This window comes from Acomys minous (assembly GCF_964271855.1).
Source record: "Acomys minous genome assembly, chromosome: 11".
NCBI lineage: Eukaryota > Metazoa > Chordata > Mammalia > Rodentia > Muridae > Acomys > Acomys minous.
Window position 1 is genome coordinate 112,940,484 of NC_140492.1, and position 6,000 is coordinate 112,946,483.

A 6,000-nucleotide genomic window follows, 5' to 3' on the forward strand; every position below is an offset into this window, starting at 1 on the left:
GTTGTGGGGATGTTTTGCATCGCTCCTTGGTCACGTGGAAACTGGTGATCTCAAAAGCCCTGAAGAAATCAAGCCAGCATTGGGGTAGGGCTTGTTTAGAAAGGAATCTTTGAAAAGATATGCCTTCCAGTAGCACTAGGTAGAGAGTTTGGGAAAGAGCTCTGTGGTTACTCAGTTTCCATTTCTGATGCGTGATGTGGTGAGGATGCTATTCTTCCTTTTCCGGAGCATAGTCAAAGCTCCTGAACACAAGCCTCAGCAGGTGACCACGTTCTTAAATGGTAGCATGTAATAGGCAGGTCACTAATTTTTGATCTGGAAGAAAGTTTATTAAATTTTGTCATTTGGAATAAATTAGTCAAAATAAGACCTTTGCCTTCTTTTTGTACTTTCATTTGTTTGGTTTCTTTTCTTCGGCATGGAATCTTTTTATGTATCTCAGGCTGAGCCCGATCTAAGTTAGAATCCTGCTTGTTTTTTAAAAAATTTATTTAATTTATTCATTTACTTACTCATTTATTCAATGTGTATGACTGTTTTGTCTGTTTGTATGTATGTGCACCACGTATGTTTCTGGTATCCATAGAGGTCAGAAGAGGGCCCCTGGTCACCCTGAACTACAGTTACAGACAGAGGTGAGAAGCTGCAGACAGTGGGGTGTTTGCACATGGAGGCAGGTGGGAGTGGGGAGCAATTGGCTGGGCATGCTGGTGGGCCAAGAACCCTTTCCATCCCTAAGCCTCGGGAACTGTGAAGCAGGGGTCCTTTTGAAGGCTCTCAGTTTCCTGGGTGAACTAACTTAAAAAACGGGCACACAAGGAAATGCAAGGACGATCTTATTAGAGAAAACACAACAGGACAGAGGAGCGTGGGGGAGGGAGGGCTCTGGGTAGCGTCTGGGAAGAGAGATGAAGGAGAAAAAGGAAGAGATGGTTATTCTTCCTGAGTCTGAGGCTCAAAGGCCGACAGGCTTAGCCATGGAAGCCTGTCAGCAGGTGCGTGGGGCGGGACGGATGGAGGTAGGATTTCCTTAGAGATATGTGGCTAGCGTTACCGTCTCGCCAGCAAGAACGACGCTGCACACACAAACAGGATCCTTCTGCAGTAAAGCTTTAATGCATCTTGAGAGGGAGAGCATAAGCTTACACAAGTAAAATGGAGACAGAGAGAGCAAACAGCAGAAACCCATCCCTTATATAGGAAACTGTCCTCTGCTTAGGATGTGTCAGTCCCTGATTGGCTGTTGCTCATCGGGCGAGATGACGCCACGGGAGAGGCAGAGCACAACAAGTGGAAAATCCCTTCGCACACGCGCAGATTAGTTGTTTGTCAGCATGGGACACAGGATGTCAGCGCCATCTTGTAATGGCGAATGTGAGCGCGGCTTCCCACAGAGATAGACTGTAAGGATGTCCAGGCTGTCAGGACAAGTAGGCGTAGGATTTCTCTGTGGCTTGGAAAAGGTAGATGGAAAGAGTAGGAAGAAGAGACTCCACAGTGGGGTCTGTCTGTCACCGCTTCGAGGAACAGTTATTTCTCTCATATTATCGTGTCTTCGGGGGCATCAGCTTCTTTCCCCCTTCTGGCTTCAGGGCGTCCTCTGGAGGCTGTAAAACAAGATTTCCTCTTTATCACAGGTGCCTTTAGTCCCTGTCCAAGGCAGGGGATATCGCTCTCCTCTATATCAAAAGGTGTTATCAGCTACTGACTAAGCCAATAACCACATTCCTGGTGGTACTCCAATGTCTCAAAGGGGTCTCCACACACGGGTGGCATCTGCTGTCTGCGTCAGAGATGGCCAGAAATGAATCATGCTGTTCTTGCTAGAGGAAGTTGACATAGATGAGACCACATCTCACATGGTGCTTGGGAAGAAGGCGGCCGCCAAGAGTCCTTTTCCCCCTGACTTGCAAGCCTTACCATATTCTCCACTCCAAGGCATATGGTCTTGTATCATCTTATAAAGGAAGATGGGTAACACCTCATTGCATAGCAGTGGCATCAACCTTGCCTCTGGGTCCATCAGATCCATTGCCTTGTTAACTGTCAGGAGGATGGACACTGTGGCAGGGGAGGACTCGCCACCAGATGCGGAGGCTTGGCATCTGTGGCATTGGTGGTAGGTACTGGAACCCCTGGTACGTAGTCCGGTCGGTTGCTTGGATTCTGAGATTTGGCCTCTAGGACCACTACTGAGGAGAAATAGTATGCCCCCAGCTGGCTCACACTTCCAAATAGGAGCCCCTCAAACTTTACCTTCAGCGTTTGGGGAAATACAGGTCTTAACTTGGACAGGCAAACCAGGGAAGTACTTAGCAAGACCCAGCGAGGTGCCTTTGATATATATTTTGGAAGAGCTAGTGGGACAGGGGCTGTGGAGTTCTTGTGGCTGGTGGTCAAGTCTGTTGGTGTTTGTTATCTTTTATCTTTAACATTTGACCGGCTGGTGTCCTTTTAAGTACGTTGCACAGTAGTTGGCATAACGTTCCCTTTACACTAGCTCTTCTTCGCTTTGCACTATCAGTGACTAAGCTCTTTGCATATGCTTTCCTGCTGAGTGCTTATGACCACACAGATGCCTACAAATTCTTTCCTTTTCAAATGTTGAGGTCAGTTGAGACTCCTTAGGAGTTACCCTCAGGGACTTCTTCCTAAGGAGCCTGTGCACACCTTCAGATGTTTTTTCCTTACTAGCGTCATCTGCAAGGATGGGTCAGAGCCTCTTTGGTCTTGTGGCTTCCCTTGGAGGAATGCAGGGCATTTCCCTCTATAACGAGGTCACTGGAACCTCACAGTATCTCCTCCTGGCGCCTTCCATGCCTTGTTATCTCTACTGAAGGAATTCAGCTGAAACACAGTCTAGTATAGAAAACAGGAAGAGGTTATTATGGGATGAAGCATGACACCCTAAAATGGAGAGATAGACAATGACCAGACGGATCTTACATTTCAGAGGGGCCTACTCCAAACCCTCCAGAACAGACAGTGTTCCCGAGGAGAATTTTCCTGTCCCCAGGTAAATGGCAGACCCATTCCAAATGACTGTTACAGAGGGGACACTGGTATGTAAAGTTAGATACATATAAGATTTAAGGTGCCCATAACCAGATGTACGTAGATATAAATTAACCAGCTTCTGAGATGTTCAGGATGTCATGTTTCCTACCAAGGCCAAGGATAGGACTCATGTCACATTCCTGTAACCAGTAACTAGTGTTTCACAGTTTCAGTCACTGGCTTTATAAGCTACACAGGAGAGAGGTCCAGCCCTAACATCCTTCATGTCTGCTAGTGCCTAACTAGTTACTAATAATAGCAGTAAGAGGTAAGGTCTCAGACAGGCATTGCTGCTCAGCTGACACTGTCTTTATAGCACCAGGCCGACCATGGCGTTAGAAAGGGACAAAAGCCTACTGTTGTTTTAAATTAAAATCCCAGATTGTCCTATTTTGCCGATCAAGACTCAGGAACCAGATGCTGGGATGAAAAATCTGCTAGTTCGGAGAGGCAGAGAAAGCACCCAGCTGACCTTTCTACTCAGCTCATGTCCTGATGGAAAAGCCCAAAAGGCTCACTAGCTCAGTTGACAGCCCAGGAGGAAAAGTCAAAGGATTGCTAGTTCAGAGATCCAAAGGCCAAAGAGCTGTGGAGCTGAGGAGCTGAAGAGCTAAAAATCTAAAGAGCTGAAGAGCCTTCTACTTCAACACACTGTCTTAAACAACCCTCAACTCAAAATCTCTCCTACTCTTTAATCCCTGTCAGCTGACTTGCTCTGTCTCTTGACCTAGGGTTAACTTTATTAAATCCTGTGTACAGAGGGGCTCTTGTGTTAAACCTGGGTGTTAGGACCAAACACACCAAACAAAAGACAGGATTTTACAGTTCACAATCTCAGGGACCACAATGGGATCAAAGGCAGGTTTTTATAATTCAGAATTTTAGGGAGTACATGGGATCAAAATTGTGTACAATTTTTAGCTTAAACAGAAAGGAGGACATTGTAGAGGAATATTAATTCAGAACATGGCTGTTCTGGCAAGAGATCACATCCAAAGATCTTCTAGGTCTGCATGATCCAGCTGGAATACAAACACACCTTTAATTCAGGAAGCAGAGGCAAACAGATCTGAGTTCAAGGTCAGCCTGGTATATAGCAAGTATCAGGTAAAGAAAAGCTTAGCTCCAGGCATGGTGATATATACGTTTAATCCCAAACAAAAATAAAGTTAGTTTGTAGAAAGAAACACTCATGTTTGAAAGTGATGTCTAATTGAGTGGCAGAAAAGGTGATGAATCAGAGATTTGACAGACTAGGACATGCCCAACTTTCATGAGAAGAGAGTGGAAAGTGAAGCTACTTAAGAGGCAGTTTAACAGAGAGAAAGGGAAAGAGAGGGAAAGAGAGACAACGAGAGAGAGACAGAGAGAGAGACAGAGAGACAGAGACAGAGACAGAGAGAGAGAGACAGAGAGAGAGAGAGAGAGAGAGAGAGAGAGAGAGAGAGAGAGAGAGAGAGAGAGACAGAAGAGCAGTTTTTCTAGGACAGTAAGAGAGAGATGGGTTGCAGAGAGAGAACTCAGGTGAAGATAGAACATGCCAGAAAATGAGGAGAAGCCAGAAGATTAGAGCAGATTGCTGAGTTGGTTTGAGGCCAAGTAGAGCAATTCCAGGCCAAGAGAGAAGGCAGATTGAATAAGTCAGCTGGGAGAAGAGTTAGAGCCAGAACAGCTGAGTTGAGCCAGCCAGCTCAGAGCTCAGAAAGAACAACTAAGGGTGATCTTATTCAGCAGTAAGTCTCAGAGGCTAAAATAATATAGGCCTAGATTAAATTATACAGCAGCTAGAAGCTTCCAGGACTAGGCCTAGGTCAGCAGAAGGAAGCAGGAAGCCCCACAGACATCAGATGAGTCAGGAGAATGGAATTACTACTACAGCCTGCAGTAATAGACTCAGCAAGGCATAAGATATACCATCTTGCTCTCTTTCTAGCCTCCAATACCCTACAGGTGGCTCTTACTGTCTTTACTTTAGAGGGCAAAGGAGCCTGGAAGATCCCAGGCATAGGACCCAGTTTCCTACATATCACACAAAGGGTAGGAAAGGGAAAGAATGCATCTGCCTTATAAGAGACCTTGTGGAGGATAATCAGGGCTTCGTTGTCCTGCTGTGATTTTGATATTTGTTTATATATGTAAGGGTTTCTTCCTACAAGGCTGGGACAAATTACGCCTGGGGCCCTAAGGTTAAAGTGGGCACGCTGGCTCTCTGTTGGCCCTGTTCTTCATCTACCACATCTCAGAATGCTGGCAGTGCAGCTGTAAGGATGAGTGCGTCCTAACTGGTCCCTCTAAACTCAAGATCATCATGACCCAGAGTTCATTGCGAGGTGAGTCAGGATAGAAGTCACCTTTAAGGGAAAGATTTCCTGAAGGCTCCTGTACAGCGCTATGGATGAGTTCACATCCCTGAAACCCCAGCTCCGCTGTAGCCCCTCACCTCCGTGGAGCCACAGCCCTCTCAGTGAACTCAGTGAGGTCAGGATTCCGTGGACAGCTTGGCCCACATCCTGAGACAGACAGTAGCAGAGCATTGGCTGTGCGTCTCATTCAGCAGCTAGACAAGACTCGATTTGGGTCGAAGCTCACTTGTCCAGATCTCTGACAATGTCTCAATAAAAATGATTCTATAAAATGAACACATTTTAAAATCAAATTCTGCCTCTGGATCTTGATGAATGCTTGATACGTTCACCCTATCCTCTCCGATATGTCCTTAAAATAAACTTTTCTTAGTTACATTTGTGTAAAAGCTTTTGTTCTCATGTCAAGAAACCATCTCGCCAAAAGGCTCTGAAATTGTCTCTGAAAGAACATTTATTTGGCATCATATAAACATGAGGTAACATGAAAATACTTTACCATTATTAAACCCCTGTGAATTTGTTTTTTTCCTATTTTAAAGATGCTTGAATGCACCTTCCTTGAAGGTCAACGGACATA